The sequence below is a fragment of the Bombina bombina genome, chromosome 8, assembly GCF_027579735.1.
Source record: "Bombina bombina isolate aBomBom1 chromosome 8, aBomBom1.pri, whole genome shotgun sequence".
Lineage (NCBI taxonomy): Eukaryota > Metazoa > Chordata > Amphibia > Anura > Bombinatoridae > Bombina > Bombina bombina.
The window spans coordinates 194,476,975-194,495,111 of NC_069506.1; the positions used below are offsets into that span (position 1 = coordinate 194,476,975).

Consider the following 18,137-nt stretch of genomic DNA (forward strand, 5'->3'; position numbering starts at 1 on the left):
CTAAGCAAAATTCAAGCCAGCCATGTGGAAAAAACTAGGCCCCAATATGTTTTATCACCAAACATATGTAAAAAACGATTAAACATGCCAGCAAACGTTTTAAAATACACTTTTATAAGAGTATGTATCTCTATTAATAAGCCTGATACCAGTCGCTATCACTGCATTTAAGGCTTTACTTACATTACTTCGGTATCAGCAGCATTTTCTAGCAAATTCCATCCCTAGAAAAATATTTTAACTGCACATACCTTATTACAGGAAAACCTGCACGCTATTCCCCCTCTGAAGTTACCTCACTCCTCAGAATATGTGAGAACAGCAAAGGATCTTAGTTACTTCTGCTAAGATCATAGAAAACGCAGGCAGACTCTTCTTCTAAATACTGCCTGAGATAAACAGTACACTCCGGTACCATTTAAAAATAACAAACTTTTGATTGAAGAAATAAACTAAGTATAAAACACCACAGTCCTCTTACGACCTCCATGTTAGTTGAGAGTTGCAAGAGAATGACTGGATATGGCAGTGAGGGGAGGAGCTATATAGCAGCTCTGCTGTGGGTGATCCTCTTGCAACTTCCTGTTGGGAAGGAGAATATCCCACAAGTATTGGATGATCCGTGGACTGGATACACTTAACAAGAGAAACATCAGTGTAAGTAGGTACGGCATAGTATTAATCCAATCTACATAATTTCTCTGGGACTACAATAGTGTCACAGTCGTCCAGAGTTGCTAAAACCTCCCTGAGCAATACGCGGAGGTGTTCAAGCTTAAATTTAAATGTAGACATATCAGAATCAGATTGAAGTATCTTCCCTGAATCAGAAAATTCACCCACAGATTGAAGCTCCCCTGCTTCAGCTTCAGTATAATGTGAGGGTGTATCAGACATAGCTACTAAAGCGTCAGAGAGCTCTGTATTTATTCTAGTCCCAGAGCTGTCTCGCTTTTCCTTGCAATCCTGGCAGTTTAGATAATACCTCTGTAAGGGTATGATTCATAACTGCCGCCATGTCTTGCAAGGTATACGCAATGGGCACGCTAGATGTACTAGGCGTCCCCTGAGCGGGATTTATAGGATCTGACACGTGGAGAGAGTTAGACGGCATAACTTCCTCCTTGTCAATTTCTTCTGGTGATAAATTTTTTTAAGACAGAATATGGTCTTTGTAATCTATAGTAAAATCAGTGCATTTGGTACACAGTCTAAGAGGGGGTTCCACAATGGCTTCTAAACATAATGAACAATGAGTTTCCTCTATGTCAGACATGTTTAAACAGACTAGTAATGAGACCAGCAAGCTTGAAAAACACTTTAATAACTGTGAACAAGCAGAAAATAAAAACGGTACTGTGCCTTTAAGAGAAAAAAAAAACAATCACAGAAACTGCAAAACAGTGAAAAAAGCAGTAAATCTTACGAAATTTTTACAGTGTGTACAATAGGCTAAAAGAGCATTGCACCCACTTGCAAATGGAGGATTAACCCCTTAGTTTCAAAACCGGATAAAAAAACGATATAAACGTTTTTAAACAGTCACACAAAACTGCCACAGCTCTACTGTGGCCCTACCTGTCCATACAACGACTTTGGAAGGCACAAAAACCCTTTAGAGAGGTCCTAAATGTTCAGGGGACTCCTTCAGGGAAGCTGGATGTCTCAAACTGCAAAAACTAATGCACAATTTAGGCCGAAAATAGGCCCCTCCCAGCCTGTACTCACAGTGAGAGGGCCTAAAAAAACTATCCCTAGGCAAAATCTAGTCAGCCATGTGGAAAAAACTGGGCCCCAGAATAACGTTTTATCACCAATATGTAATAAAAGTTCATAGACCTTCAGCAAACGTTATATCTATTCAGTAATGTGAGTAAATAAAAAAAATAATAAAAATATTACCCTTTACAGCAAGCATGATACCAGTCGTTATTAAATCACAGTAATCAGGCTTACCTTAAATAAATCCGGTATTGTCAACATTTTCAAGCATATCATTTCTCTAGAAAAATTTAAAACTGCACATACCTCATAGCAGGAGACCCTGCACGCTATTCCCCAAGCTGAAGTTACCTCATCTCTTCAGTTATGTGTGAGAACAGCAATGGATCTTAGTTACAACCTGTTAAGATCATCAAAGACCACAGGCAGACTCTTCTTCAACTTTCTGCCTGAGGCTAAAATAGTACAACTCCGGTACCAAAAATAACAAACTTTGATTGAAGATAAACTACATTAATGCACAACATCTCTCTAGCTACTTCCTATCTTGTCGAGAGCTGCAAGAGAATGACTGTGAGGGGGCAGTTAGGGGAGGAGCTATATAGACAGCTCTGCTGTGGGTGATCCTCTTGCAGCTTCCTGTTGGGAAGGAGAATATCCCAGAAGTAATGGATGATCCGTGGACTGGATACACCTTACAAGAGAAAGGTAATTTCCTCAGTTTCTTTATCTGACTCTGTAAAAGAACATTCAGCAGACATCTCACCCTCTGGCGCAGTTGATAATTACTCCAAGTCAGAACCTGGAGACAGATCTAGCGTCAGAAGAAGTTACCCTTTGATTCAGGAGTACAATGCTTTGTTTTGTGCTTACACTGAGGCGGTAAAGACTCAAGGGCTTCAGAAACAGCAGTTTGCAAAGGAACTTTAAACCCCTAAAAATCAGATGCCACCTTACTAATAGGACATGGGGAGCTGAGAGAGTTGGGAAATGAGACTGAGAACAAATGTCAAACATGTATAGCATTATTGTTCTGGTGGGCAAACAATCACCTCCTTAATTAGCAAACATTTATTGGAAGGGATCGCAATATCCATAACAGTATTCTCATGTAATACAGGGTTAGCCCCCTCATTCCTAGTGTGCTCCATAACTATCAAAAACATAGGAGCTTTCCAAATTACAACACAAAGAAAAAGGACTTCTAAATAACTCCTTTACAGATTATATACCACACTGTAGAATAATAAAAAATTTCCAAAAATTATTGTCATATAATCTGGCTGTGCCGGTATATGAGTCTGAATGTTAAAAGAATAAAATTCCCTGTATTTCACCTGCGTTTATAGTGCTACTATATAACAGATCAAAAGTCCCAAAAATGCTACTATATAACATTTCAAATGTTTATCTAACTTCCAGTAGTGCATTGCTGCTTCTTCAACAAAAGATATAAGAGAATAAAAAGTTTGGTTTTTATGTCCCTTGAAGAGCCAGCAGAAACTAGGAATATCATTTCTCAAGCGTTATTATATGTTAATACAGAACTAATAAAAACAAAATAACTGCCTTAAATGTGCTTTAAACTTGTAACCATCAGCATAGTAATGAGTTTATCCCCTGAGCTATAAGGACTCTTGACAAGTCCCTTAGCGGTTCTAAATTTCATGAACATATAATTTATAGCACAGAACATGTTCATAAACTAAGTTATAGGCAAATTCAGTAATAAATTAGTTATAACTGAACATTTGTTTTTCCTTCTTAATATGAGGAGAGTCCACGGCTTCATTCCTTACTTGTGGGGAATACAGAACCTGGCCACCAGGAGGAAGCAAAGACACCCCAGCCAAAGGCTTAAATACCTCCCCTCATCCCCCAGTCATTCTTTGCCTTTCGTCACAGGAGGTTGGCAGAGAAGTGTCAGAAGATATGGAGTAGTTCATTATGGAGGGTAGCTACCCTTCGGAATGGGACTGGAGTTTTAAGTAGTCTTGTCAGCCTTGTATTAACAACTCCTAAGCAATCAGTGTTGACGAGTTTCACTGCCTGCTTTTTTCACTCTTCCATGTCAGGAGCGATGCTACAAGACTGTCAAACTTGAGGGGCTATGTTCCTGTTCCACAGCATAGATTCCGGTAAGATTTTTTTTACACATACGATAACGCAAGAAGACAGGGTCACAGTGTGACTCCTTTTATCTGAATGGAATCAAGTGTTAATGTATCCGGAATGACGTGTGAGATGAGGCTCAGGCAGATGTTGGAACGCACAGGTTTTACTTTAATTTTGGATAAGCTGCGCAGCACGTTAGGCGTGCGATTTTCTGGAGACAAAGTGGTTTCTCTGTGGGGCCTAAGTCATAGGAGGTGGTGAGTGCCCCAGCCATTCGGGGTATAAAAAGGTGCCATTTTTCCTTTTCGATTGTCCACTTTATAAGCGCAAGCTATGGAGGACATTAGAGGGTACTCCCTCTTTACCTAAATCCAATGCCCATCTATATTGTGAGGAGGTCACGGTATACCCACATGCTCAATTATGTTCCACATGCCTTGATAAAGTAATTATCTCAAAGAAAGCTAATTTATTTAGTACTATTGAGCCATCCACCTATGAGGAGTCACCGCACTGTGAGGTGCGCACCCTACAGTCATCTCCAAATACACATGCAGCTTTCCGTAGCACTCCTAATCCTCCATCTGGAGGGGCCATTTTACAGCCAAACTTTACTGAACAGTTACAGACGGCAGTGTCTGCGTCCTTCAGTGCTTTACCTTGTCCTGCTAAGCACAAGAGAAAGGTCAAATATTGCTAACTTTCCCAAGGGTCATCTACTAACTTATTGGATTTATCTAATACAAGATTATCCGCTGATGAAGACACCTCTGATACTGCAGCGGATGCTCTCTCTGGGTCGGAATCTGCTGCCTCTAAGCCTCCAACTGCGGAGGAAACAGATTTTAGATTTAGGATTGAACACTTAAGCTTCCTGCTAAAGGAAGTTTTGGCTACTTTAGAGGTTCCGGAACCAAAATTACCTGAGGGACCTTATATTCTTAAATTAGATAATCTCTACGAGGACAGGGTTGTACCACAGACTTTTCCGGTATCCGTAAAGATGGCGAACATGATTAAGAATTAATGGGAAAGACTTGGTTGTTCTTTTTCCCCTTCTTCCTTTAAGAAATTATTCCCAGTTCCGGACTCTCAATTGGAGTTGTGGGGTTCCGTCTCTAAGGTGGATGGCACTATCTCCACCCTTGCTAAGCGCACTACTATCCCGCTTGAGGATAGTTGATCGTTCAAGGAGCCCATAAATAAGAAGCTGGAAACTTTATTAAGAAAGATGTTTCAGCATATGGGATATTTGTTATTTGATCCAGGTGGAGGGTGCCCTCTACGCGATCCCGGAAAGAATTAAGGCCTTAAGGGTAGCTAATTCTTTTATTTGTGATGCAAATATGCAGATTATTCGCCTGAATGCCAAGGCTCCAGGTTTTTCTGTACTAGCCCGTAGGGCGCTCTGGTTGAAATCTTGGTCTGCAGACATGACTTCGAAGTCTAGACTTCTTTCCCTCCCTTTTAAGGGAAAGATTTTTTGGTCCAAGGCCTGGACTGGATCATCACCACGGTTACTGGAGGCAAAGGTGCCTTTATACCACAGGATAAGAACAAACCTAATGGACAATGTCCTAATTTTCGTTCCTTTTGTTCAGATAAATCCCAACATCAGCAGCACTCTACTAAGCCTGAGCAGTCTAAGGGAACTTGGAAACCGAGGATCTGGTAGGGGGCAGAGTGTCACTCTTTTCAGAAGCTTAGTTTGGGGACGTGCAAGACCCGTGGGTCCTGGAAGTCATCGCTCAGGGATACAGGATAGGTTTCAAGTCTGATCCACCCAGGGGCAGATTCCTCTTGTCAAACCTGTCTTCAAGGCCAGAAAAGAGAGGCTTTTCTAAGGTGTGTGAGGGATCTCCCCTCCCTGGGGGTCATTGTACCAGTACCTCCAGCAGAAAGAGGTCTGGGATACTACTCAAACCCTTTTGTGGTTCCAAAGAAGAAGGGTACATTTCGACCAATTCTGGACCTAAAGTATTTAAACAAATTCCGATCTGTCCCCTCGTTCAAGATGGAGACAATAAAGGTCCATTCTTCCCTTAGTTCAGGAAGGACAGTTCATGACCACGACAGACCTGAAGGATGCCTACCTTCACGCTCTATACACAAGGAACACTTCAAGTTCCTAAGATTTGCGTTTCTGGACCAGCACTTCCAGTTTATTGCACTTCCGTTTGGTCTAGCTACTGCTCCAAGAGTTTTTACAAAGGTTCTAGGGGCTCTGCTCGCAGTGGCCAGAACCAAGGGTATAGCAGTGGTGCCGTACTTAGATGATATTATGGTTCAAGCACCCTCCTGTTGTCTGGCAGAGGACCATTCAAAAGCTCTTCTCTCTCTTCTTCGATCTCATGGATGGAAGATAAACTTAGGAAGAGTTCTCTTATTCCCAGTACCAGTGTGGAATTCCTGGGTACGATAATAGACTCCATATCCATGAAGATATTTCTTACAGACCAGAGACGTTACAAGCTAACTTCCAGTTGTCTTGCCCTCCAGACATCCTTAAGGCCCTCTGTGGCTCGCTGTATGGAGGTAATTGGTTTCATGGTGTCCTGCATGGACATCATTCCTTTTGCCAGATTCCACCTCAGACCTCTTCAGCTGTGCATGGGACAGTGGAACGGCGACCATTCAGATCTGTCTCAACAGATTTCTCTGGACAACTGGTCGAGCGAATCGCTCTCCTGGTATCTCCGTCCAGATCATCCGTCCCAGGGGACATCCTTCTTGAGACCGTAGATTGTGACTATGGATGCGAGTCTCTCAGGATAGGAAGCTGTTTGGGGTGCCAGGAAGGCACAGGGCCTGTGGACTCAAAAGGAATCCCTCCTCCTGATCAACACTTTGGAACTTTAAGCAATCTTCAATGCTCTGAAGGGTTGGTCTCTTCTCGGTTTGGCCCAGTTTATCAGATTCCAATCGGACACCATAACCTTGGTGGCATATATCAACCATCAGGGGGGGGGACGAGGAGCTCCCTAGTAATGAGGGAAGTATCTTGAATTTTGAAATGAGCGAAGGCCCACAATTTTATTCGCTGTCAGTAATCCATATTCCGGGTGTGGACAACTGGGAAGCGGATTTCCTCAGCAGACAATCCTTTCATCCGGGGGAATGGTCTCTTCATCTTGAGGTGTTTGCGGAGATTTGCAGCAGATGGGGGACGCCGCAGATAGATCTCATGGCGTCCCGGCTCAATTCCAAGCTACCCAGATATGGGTCATGATCCAGGGATCCTCAGGAGGAGCTAATAGATGCATTAGCAGTGCATTGGAGGTTCAGTCTGATCTAAAAGTTTTCCTCCGTTACCACTTCTCCCTCGGGTAGTGGCCCTCATCAAGCAGGAGCAAGCATCAGTGATTCTAATTGGTCCATCATGGCCGGAGAATGTGGTTCGCGGATCTGGTGGGGATGTCCTCATCTCCTTCATGGAGGTTACCATGTCGCAGGAATCTTCTGGAGCAAGGTCCATTTGTTCATCAAAATCTAGATTCACTGAGGCTGACTGCATGGAGATTGAATGCTTAGTCCTAGCCAAGAGAGGTTTCTCTGAGACAGTTATTGATACTCTCATTCAGGCACGTAAGCCGGTCACTCATCGCATCTATCATAAGGTGTGGAGGACCTACTTATTCTGGTGTGAAGAGCGTGGACTCCCCTGGCATAAGGTTAGGGTTTCCAAGATTCTTTCCTTTATCCAGGATGGTCTGGAGAAGGGACTTTCTGTTAGCTCTCTTAAGAAACAGATTTCGACCCTATCTGTTTTTCTGCACAAGAGGCTCGCTGAGCTTCCAGATGTCCAGTCTTTTGCTCAGGTGCTGACTAGAATCAGGCCTGTGTTTATATCTAGCGCTCCTCCCTGGAGTTTATATCTTGTTCTTAAAGTTTTGCAGAAGGCTCCGTTTGAGCCTATGCATGCAGTTGACATTAAATTAATGTCTTGGAAGGTTATTTTTCTACTGGCTATTGCTTCGGCGCACAGAGTATCTGAGATGGCTGCCTTGCAATGTGAGCCCCCTTACCTAGTATCCCATGCTAATAAGGCTGTTCTTCGTACTAGGGTAGGTTTTCTTCCTAAGCTTGTTTCAGATCTCAACATCAATTAGGAAATTGTGGTCCTCTTCCTTGTGTCCTAATCTTAACTTGGATGTAGTTCGGGCCTTGAAGTTCTATCTTCAGGCTACGAAGGAGTTTGGACAGACTTTTTCTTTGTTTGTGGTATATTCTGGGAAGCGTAAGGGGCAGAAATCCTTGTCCACTTCCTTGTCTTTCTGGTTGAGGAGCATTATTCGCTTAGCTCCTCAACCAGAGGATTAAGGCTCATTCAACTAGAGCAGTGGCTTCCTCTTGAGCCTTCAATAATGAGGCCTCTATGGATCAGATTTGTAGGGCAGCTACTTGGTCCGCCTTACATACCTTTTCAAAATTTTACAAATATGATGTTTTTGCTTCGACTGAAGCAGCTCTTGGGAGAAAGGTTTTGCAGGCTGTGGTGCCCTCAGAATAGGGTCCGCCTCTCCTTTTACCCTCCCGTTTCATTCAGTGTCCTCTAGAGCTTGGGTATATGTTTCCCACAAGTAAGGAATGAAGCCGTGGACTCTCCTCATATTAAGGAAAACAAATTATGCTTACCAGATCATTTCCTTTCCTCTGTATGAGGAGAGTCCACGCCCCCGCCCGTATTCTCTGTTGGGCGGACCAAAATTTTAGTTTTTTTTATTCTTCTGGAACCATTTATACCTTGATATTTCTCCTACTGTTCCTTGTTCCCTCAGCAGAATGACTGGGGGATGAGGGGAGTGGGGAAGGTATTTAAGCCTTTGGCTGGGGTGTCTATGCTTCCTCCTGGTGGCCAGGTTCTGTATTTCCCTCTCCTCATACAGAAGGAAAGAAAATGATCTGGTAAGCATAATTTATGTTTTCTGTAAACAAAACCCCCCATAAATCAGAAACAAAAATGTAAAAAGAAAAAATACTATCTGCCTTAAACCTATAAAGTTTAATACACCAGCAAGGTGTTCAATCTTTAGCTCTATTTGCATCCTTGGTAATTTATTTCTCTGTTCATTTTAAAATTGCATTGCAGGAAGAAGTAGACTCAACTATCATAGACACAGGTGAAATTTGTTAAACAAGCTATCTATGCAAATAATCTTCATTAAATCTTTGTTCTGAAATCATATGCCAAAAATAAATAAATCAGTTTTCTTTTGTGATTCAGACATGGGATATAATTTTAAAAATGTTTCCAATTTACTTACTATTAAATATTATTTATTTGCTATTAGAAATTTTCCTTTGTTCTCATGGTATACTTTGTTCAAGAGCATACCCAAGTAGGACAACTATATGGCCATCTAGTGCTCTTGCAAATGTATAACATTATTAAAAGTATTGTAAACTGCTGTAATATAGTGCTCCAGTCATGTCCACCCCTAACACTACCTACCTGCTTTTAAACAAAGTATGTCAAAATAACAAAGTAAATTTGGTAACAGAAGTGAATTGTAGTTTTGTTTTGTTGTTTTTATAATCAATATCTCAATCATGAACAATTAATATTTTTTTGTGGAGGGGGGTTATGCCCCTTTAAGGAATGCTATATGTTTTTTTTTCTACTAAGCATGCACAAGCAACAAATCAATAATGTAATGTGAACTTAACTGTTTTTCACAAAATGTAAAATAAATTTAAAATTAAAAAAAAAATGTTATCCAAAATCTTGGAGATAGCCCATCCCTATGAGATTATAAATCCCTTCCATGTGAGTACTAACTTGGCAAAAAAAAAAAAAATCTGTTTATACTGTATATTAAAACCATACTGCACTATTATGTCCTTCTCTGTCCTTCACAAGCACAATATCTGACTGTGGCTGTGAATGGGAATGTAACCACACAATTACTGTCTGACAAATTATTTTTAGCTCTCCCCCATGTGAGTATTAACTAATCATTGGGACATATTTTTTTATTTGACTATATTGCACCATTTTTCATAATTTTTTAGCACAAGATTCGCTCCATTTATAGAATACTAGTTGATAAGCCTGCCCAGAGGGCAGTCTATTTGTTAAAAATGCAACCCCCCAAGCTACAAAAAATAAAAAAGTAAGAATACAGAAAAAAATAAACAAAGCTATCCAAAATAATAAAATTAAACCTAAACTAACACCCCTATAAAAATAAAAAATCCCCCCCAAAATAAAACATCCCCATATCTAATACTAAACTACCAATAGCCCTTAAAAGGGCTTTTTTTTATAGGGCATTGCCCTAAAGAAATCAGCTCTTTTACATTAAAAATAAACAAAGACCCCCCCAACAGCAAACCCCCCCACCCACCAAACCCCCCAAAATAAAAAAACACTAATAAACCTAAAGGGGCATTTGTATGGGCATTGTCCTTAAAAGGGCAATCAGCTCGGGGGAGGAGCTAGCCAGCTAATGAAGCAGCAGCACTTGTGGAGAGCTCTGTGTTATATACTCCATTAAACTGATAAAAAGTGCTTTTTGAGACCTAATAAAGCCTTAAAAGGATAAGGAGCAACATCCCCAAGCAGAGGATTATCAATACAAGGAGCCTTTTTTAAGATTGGGAAAAACTGAACTCAATCCGGTTTTGAGAACCAGAACAAAACCAGGAAACCCCCCGGCTTCGGCCTGCACCGGATCGAAAGGCCTCACAAAAAGTTCTTTAAAGATCACCAAACTACCTAAGGTCAGTGTAACAGATGTGGTCAAGCACTAGTGTGGCTAATTGACATCATAGCTAAGAGAAAGGGGCACTTTATAAAGCAGAGAAAGGGCCCTGGGCCTATCCACATTTTCGGCCGAAGCTGGGTGGGGGAGAGACATTCAAGACCCTGCATCATAACTCTTTAATAACTGGAGAGGTGTCCCAAGGTGGGCCTTCCATTACAGGAAGATCTGCTCAATTGAAAAAGAGAAAAAGCCCATTGTGATTTAGCCATTTTAAAGACACTTTTTCTCTTCTTTTTTTTTTTTTCTTTTTTTTTCTTCATTACCACTTTTCTCTCCTTTTGCATTTTTTATGGAGTGGAAAAGGTGGGGTTGGCACATTATATATTGAGGGGGCCAGAGAGGTTTAGTGCAGCTAGAGCCATTAATAACAGCACAGCATCCTAATTACAAGTGTGGAGAAAGACTTTTGAACTAGGTGCATTTCCATGCTGCAGCACAATAATATCACAGCTACCATCCCCCACTCAGGCTTTCATTTAAAGAGTATTTGCAACTTTGCTCCCCAACTTTATCAGGCAGACACATCTAGAGACTATAAGGAGAGACACTGAATTAATCAGTCCTGGAGAGTTGAGGCGGTCAGAAACTGCTTTGTTTGGCTACTACTGATTGACAGTTTTGGAGAAATATCTACAGCAGACACTAGCACTCTCTCCCCACCCCTTTCCTGCCAGTCCCAGTACTGGTGGGTCATATCCAAGATTCCCTCTCCGTGATGGTCCTGTGAGGACAGCTTCCCTGGGGAGTTGAGTGCTTTATTTTTGCAACTGCTCATATTTTGGACTAAAGTGAAGCATAATTACCATCCTACATGACGATCATCTAACAGATGGTCCACAGATAGGGTAATACAGTACTTACAGGGGCTTTTTCCACTCGCTGATCTCTCATCCTCTAGCCTAAAGGCCTTTGGGCAACAAGGAATACAGGAGAGGTATATTTAGCCGGCCCTGACACACAATACCCTATTCAGACCCTCTCCATCAGTCCAGATAATTCGCCCACTATTGCAAGTTTTTGCAGAGGAAGACATGATGTGGGACTAAATGGTTAATGGATGAACCTTTCGGACATGACTGAGTAGATAATAATATAGGTGGATATCTAAAAAAGATTTCGGGCTGTGAGGCTGCTATATTGGCAACAAAGTGGTATTGTTCTATGCAACAGAAGCTACAAAACCACTAAGCAGGTTCTATACAGAATAAATTTCAGTTTTTCTGTTTGTTTCTCTCTTCTCTCTATTAATACATCATTCCTAACAGTGCCCTCAATATGAAAAGCCGTACGCAGTCAGTCAAAGAGTGTTTATCAAAATCACAACAGAAAAAGAAACTAGCTATGTTAGATTCCTCTCAACAGATGGAACCAGTTGAAGATATAGCGGATTCCTCTCCGTCTCCACCCAAGTCAAATACCTCAAACGAGGCCCTTTTAAAGCAAATAAAACAAATGTTTCATGAGGAAATGAGATCAGCCTTATCAGAACTAAAGCAAGATATCGCAGACATAGGTGAAAGAACTTCGGCTATAGAAGATAAAGTTGATGAAATAGTAGAAGAAATCCCGGAACTACAGGCCACAGTAAGCTCCCAACAAGCTCAAATACAGAAATTGGAAGATCATCTGGAGGATCTGGAAAACAGATCGCGCAGATCCAACATCCGCATACGCAATTTACCAGAAAAATATAACAATCTCTCTGATACTGTAACTCAGATCTTCCAACAGTTATTGCCGGATGAGGAGACATCATTTCTCCTTATGGACAGAGTACATCGGGCTCTAACCAAGCCTCCAACTCCGGGAGCTCACAGAGATGTTATAACAAAACTCCATTATTATCACATCAAAGATAGAATCATGCAAGTTGTCCGAGGAGTTCAAGAAATCACCTATGAAGGCCACAAAATACAAATTTTTGCTGATTTATCGCCTATTACTTTGAGGAAAAGGAGAGAATTCAAACCAATAGTAGCAGCCCTAGCCAATGCCCAAATCAAATATAGATGGGGATTTCCTTTTCGATTGTCCTTCACAGTAGACAAAACATCTTTTTCCTGTGCCACAGTTGAGGAAGGACAGTCGATTTTGAACAAACTTCACATCGGTAGAGGAACGCCCCCTCCAGCACAATCGCCCAAACCTCAGCGAAAAGCTCTGACACGTACCTGGACACCAGTTCTCAAAAATGGGAAAACTCCAAGGAGAAATCATGATTCGGAAAGCCCAACCTGAGTCAAAGAGACAACTTATAAGTATTCTTTCATGTCCCCAAACGGGGGAGTCAGAGACCTCATTGGATTTTTCTTATGGGGGTTAACTCAAGAATCTTGTCACAATTGATGAGATCTGACTCAGAACTCCTGTGTGTCATTGTTTAAATAGTTAGTAAGGATTAGTCAGAAAGAGATCCACCTTTCATTCATTCATTCACTCATGCATTTGGGTCATTCCAATGATTCAAATGTTGGACATTTCTGAGACATGTATCTAATGTGCTGATATTATATGTCCGAAGTTCATATTGTTTTTCATGTTCTTTATTATTTTTCATGATGTTTTGTTCTTTATCTTTAACTTTACAGGATTCCTATTGCTAGTTATGACCAATACTGGTTCTTTGTTGTTTGTTTTCTTGTTGTTTGAACTAATTGACAAATGTTTTTCCACCTCGACTACTTGTGCACTACAAGCAGGTAAACCTATGCCTTCACGTACATTGCAAAAAGTGGCTGATAGATCTGTATTTGCCGGGGGAGGGAGACCCAGCCGTACTGCAGTTCGTGAGTCTTTCAACATGTGTAATAAGAACATCTTTCACATGACTAAGAAATGTCTATAAATATAGTCTCTCACAATGTTAGAGGGTTACACTCAAATGTTAAGAGACGTAAGGCTCTAGACACATATAAATCCCTGAAGGCCCACATAATCTTATTACAGGAAACCCATTTTACAAAAGTGAAAACCCCGAAGTATTGGGATAGAGGTTTCCCCACCCAATTCCATGCCACATGCCAATCTAAAAAATGCGGAGTGTCCATCTTAATCCACTCAGACCTAAATTTCAAAGAGGATGAGGTAATAATAGATAAGTCAGGCAGATTTATTATTGTTAAGGGCAGAATACATGACTCACATGTAATTCTTGGCAACATATATGCTCCAAATGAGTCTCAAGCCCTTTTTATGTCTAAGATAGGTAAATTGCTTACTACTTGGAAGAAATCAAGGCTAATCATAGGGGGAGATTTTAATTTGGTACTTAATTCAGAATTAGATAAATCATCGATCCCACACAAACCTTCTTCCCAAAACTCTAAAAAACTCATGTACGACTTTCTATTAGATCATAATTTGGTGGACAGCTGGAGATACATCAACCCGAAAACCAGAGATTACTCATTTTACTCTAGTGTACACAATGTGTATTCTAGAATTGATTATATTCTACTTAGCCAGATCATGACTCCTTTGATAATGGCTTCGGATATTTTGCCTGCAACATGGTCAGACCATAATATAGTGTTGACAAGAATATCTGGCTTGATTGACCCTTACAGGGGCAGAAGCTGGACAATAAATCCAACTTTATTTAGAGACAAAGTTTTCACACAAAGTTTTCAGACAGAAATAGCACACTTTTTAGAGACAAACCATGACTCAGTGACTAATCCTATGCATATATGGGGGGGACTAAAGGCCTTTGCGAGAGGCATCTTGATAAAAGAATCCAATAAGCAGAATAGGGGTTATGTAGCACAGATTGAGCACTTAAAACAAGATATACAGAATCTGCAATCCCAACATCATTTAACACATGATGACAGGACACTCAGATTGTTGAAAGACAGAAAATATTCACTAGATAAGTTGCTGACAAGCGAGGCAACCAGATCCTTGAAACTTGTGGATGCTCAATATTTTATACAAGCTAATAAACCAGACAAGATGTTGGCTTTTAAATTAAAAGAAATATCTAGGATAACTTCTGTCCCACAAATTCAAACATTGAATGGACAGGTTTCTAATCACCCGCAGATCATTGCGAATACTTTTGCCCAATATTATCAAAAACTATACACTATACCGACACAAGGTAACCCACTTGATTTAGCCTTAGATACCAATAATTTTTTGCAGGCCTGTAAACTACCTAAAATTGAGGAGGGAGACTTAGATAAGTTGAACGCGCGAATAACTACTCAAGAAGTGAAACAAGCAATCCGTAGTCTAAAGATTGGAAAGGCACCTGGTCCTGATGGATACTCGGGTATTTTTTATAAAACACTTATGCAAGATATTAGCCCCATCTTAGTTACAATATTTAACCATATGCTAGAAGGTGGAGAGATCCCTAAGGAACTTCTAGAGGCTCGTATATCAGTGTTGCCTAAACCTGGAAAATGCAAGCAACTTTGTAAAAATTACAGACCTATCTCGTTAATTAACTTAGACATTAAATTGTTTACCAAAATCCTGGCAGTCAGGCTAAATGATATTCTCCCAAAACTTGTCCATCAGGACCAGGTGGGATTTATTCGCAACAGGGAGGCTCCAGATAACATTCGGAAGGTAATAGATCTCATAGATTACTCATCCAAGCAGGCTGTGCCTTCTCTGTTTCTTTCCCTGGATGCAGAGAAGGCATTTGACCGTGTAAGATGGGGCTATTTGGACTTAGTATTAAAACATATGGGCTTTACGGGAAATTTTTGTGCGGCTATTTCTACAATATATTCTAACCCTTCTGCCTTTATTAAAATAGCTGGGTATAAGTCTTCATCTATAACAATTCTTAATGGAACCAGGCAGGGCTGCCCTTTATCACCACTACTATTTGCACTGTGCATCGAACCATTAGCAGCCAGCATCAGGCAAAACGTAGATATTACAGGCATTAAAATACAAGACCAGGAACATAAGATCAGCCTGTTTGCAGATGATGTTATTCTGTCTGTCACTAAACCTATGATCTCTCTCCCCCTAATATACTCGACTATTGACAAATTTGCCAATATCTCGGGTTACAAGATTAATAATGATAAGTGTGAGGCTATTAGTGTACATCTTCCAGAACACACTAAAAAACTTTTAACACTGAATTTTGACTTTACTTGGTCTGACAGGGGTATGAAATACCTGGGCATTAACATTCCAAGCAATCTGGATCATCTATATAAACTAAACTACATACCTTTGTTCACGCACATTAAAAATTTACTATCCAGATGGAACAAGCTTAATATCTCCCTATATGGCAGATTGACTTCGGTCAAGATGACAGTTCTGCCTAAAATTCTATATCTTTTTCGGTCATTACCTATAAATGTACCCACCTCAACACTACAGAAAATACAAAAAGACATAATAGCTTTTATATGGAAATACCAAAGATCTAGAGTAAACAAACAAACCCTTAGTAGACATAAGGTGGGAGGAGGGATGGGGCTGCCGGATTTAACATCCTATTATTACGCGGCTAGAATGGCACAATCCACCCTGTGGCATAATCATTTAGATAAAATCCAATGGGTACAGATAGAATCAGACATGATGAAGACATACCCTATTTATAAACTCTTGTGGTCTAAAAAAAAAGATAGACCCACTAATTGGAGATCCTTTATCACCATAGCACATACATTGATAATGTGGGACACCTTGACAACCAAATACCCCTTGCTTCAGAGGGGATCGAAAGCGACCCCGCTGGTAACGTTATCCACTAGTTATGACCAAGATACACAGGAGAAATGGGCAAACAAGGGACTATATCGAATTGCAGATGCTCTTGAGGGGACTAAGGTTATAACTTTCCATCAGTATGCTGAACTCAAAAGGTCGGGGGTTGCCAGTTGGTTTCACTACCTTCAGTTGAGAGCCAGGGTAGCTGAAGTTTTAGGTAACGATAAGATGTCTGCTAGTTCTTATGTAGAGAGGTTGTGCTTGGCCACCAGTAGGATTAGAGGAGCAATCTCCGACCTTTATATTCAATTCAATACACCTCCTAAGTTAAATAAATTACCATTCATGATAAAATGGGAGTCTGAATTAAATTTCACCTGGTCAGCAGAAAAGTGGTGTGACACTCTTAGGTCTGGCACTTCTTTTTCGATATGTGCCCATTTAAAAGAAAATTTCATAAAAGTGGCATTCCGATGGTACTTTCACCCCTCCAGAATACATAAGATTCAGGCTAACACAAATTGTTTACGAGGTTGCAATGAAAGAGGGACATACTCCCATATGTGGTGGCATTGTTGTCATGTAATTAATATATGGTCCCAAACGTCATCTCTTCTGAGTGAAATTTTGGAAAGACAAATTAATTTATCCCCTACTCAGGCACTGCTACATGAACCCCTACCAGGTCTGAATTCAAGAGTTAATAAATTAATAGCACTTATCTGTACGATAACTAAACTAAACATAGCTAGATACTGGAAGACATCGGTGCCATCATTTTTGTTAATCAAGAATAAGATTGATTTCTACTATCAGATGAGTTGTGCTTCTGCAGACATACTAGACAATAAGGAGCAATTTTTGAGGATATGGGAACCCTGGATAATGTACTCCGAAGCTAGAAATAGAAATAGACAGCAAAGATTCAGAACACCTGACTAAAACCAAAAGAGTTATGAAGTGGGTGCCCCCCTGCCTCTCCCGCTCCTGCCCAGCTTGTCTGGGTGGGTCACATCCCATTACCCTTCCCCTCCCTTTGGGATGTATCCAGTCTCCCCCGGGGCAGGGGGGGGGGGTGATAGATAGAGCACCATGGGTCTTCTTACTGGCTGGGTCCCCTCCTCCACAGGGTTTTGAAAGGTTATTACTGATAATAATATATTATGCTTAATTTGTGCTTTTGTATATGAGGTATGTGTAACCATGTTCAATGACTTAAAATTTAGCAGAGATGGAATTCTTTGTCAAATGTAAATTATACACTGTAAAACTCAATAAAAACTTTTGTTCATTAAAAAAGGGCAATCAGCTCTTTTTCACTGCCCTTAAAAAAGTATTCAGCTCTTTTTGAAATTGCCCAAAAAACCCTAATCTAAAAAAACAAAACCCCCCAAAAATAAAAAAAATAAAAAACTAACACTAAAGCCCCAAATAGGTACTTACGATTTATTCTTCCAGGCGAGTCCATCATCTTCATCCACAGCAAAGGTGGCACGGAGGTCCGGAACGGTCTTCCCAGATGTGGAGATCCTTTTAATACTTATTGCGGCGGTTAATTTTTTTTTTTGTAATGCTCTGTTTGCCTTTGCTGCATCCCGGTAGATTTCGAAAATGGCAGGGTGGTGAAAGAATCCACCTTTCACCTCCCTGCCATTTTCGGAATCCACCGGGATGCAGCTTCGCTGCAACCAAGTGAATTTGTTTGGCTGCGCACGCAGTCAACATTCTGTTGGCTGCCACGCATTGCCAACATTCCTTTGAGAATGCGTGCGCAACTGGCGACACCGACGGACGAGTTACAAATGCGATAATAGTATAGATAAGTTTTTATTTTGGTTTTTA

The 18,137-nt window shown here is 40.7% G+C and overlaps 1 protein-coding gene across 1 annotated transcript in view; it reads right to left on the reverse strand.

Annotated features, from left to right (window-relative positions):
* LOC128638699 (carnitine O-palmitoyltransferase 1, liver isoform) overlaps positions 1-18,137 on the reverse strand; it is a 525,225-nt gene that overhangs the window by 315,052 nt on the left and 192,036 nt on the right. The window lies entirely within an intron of this gene.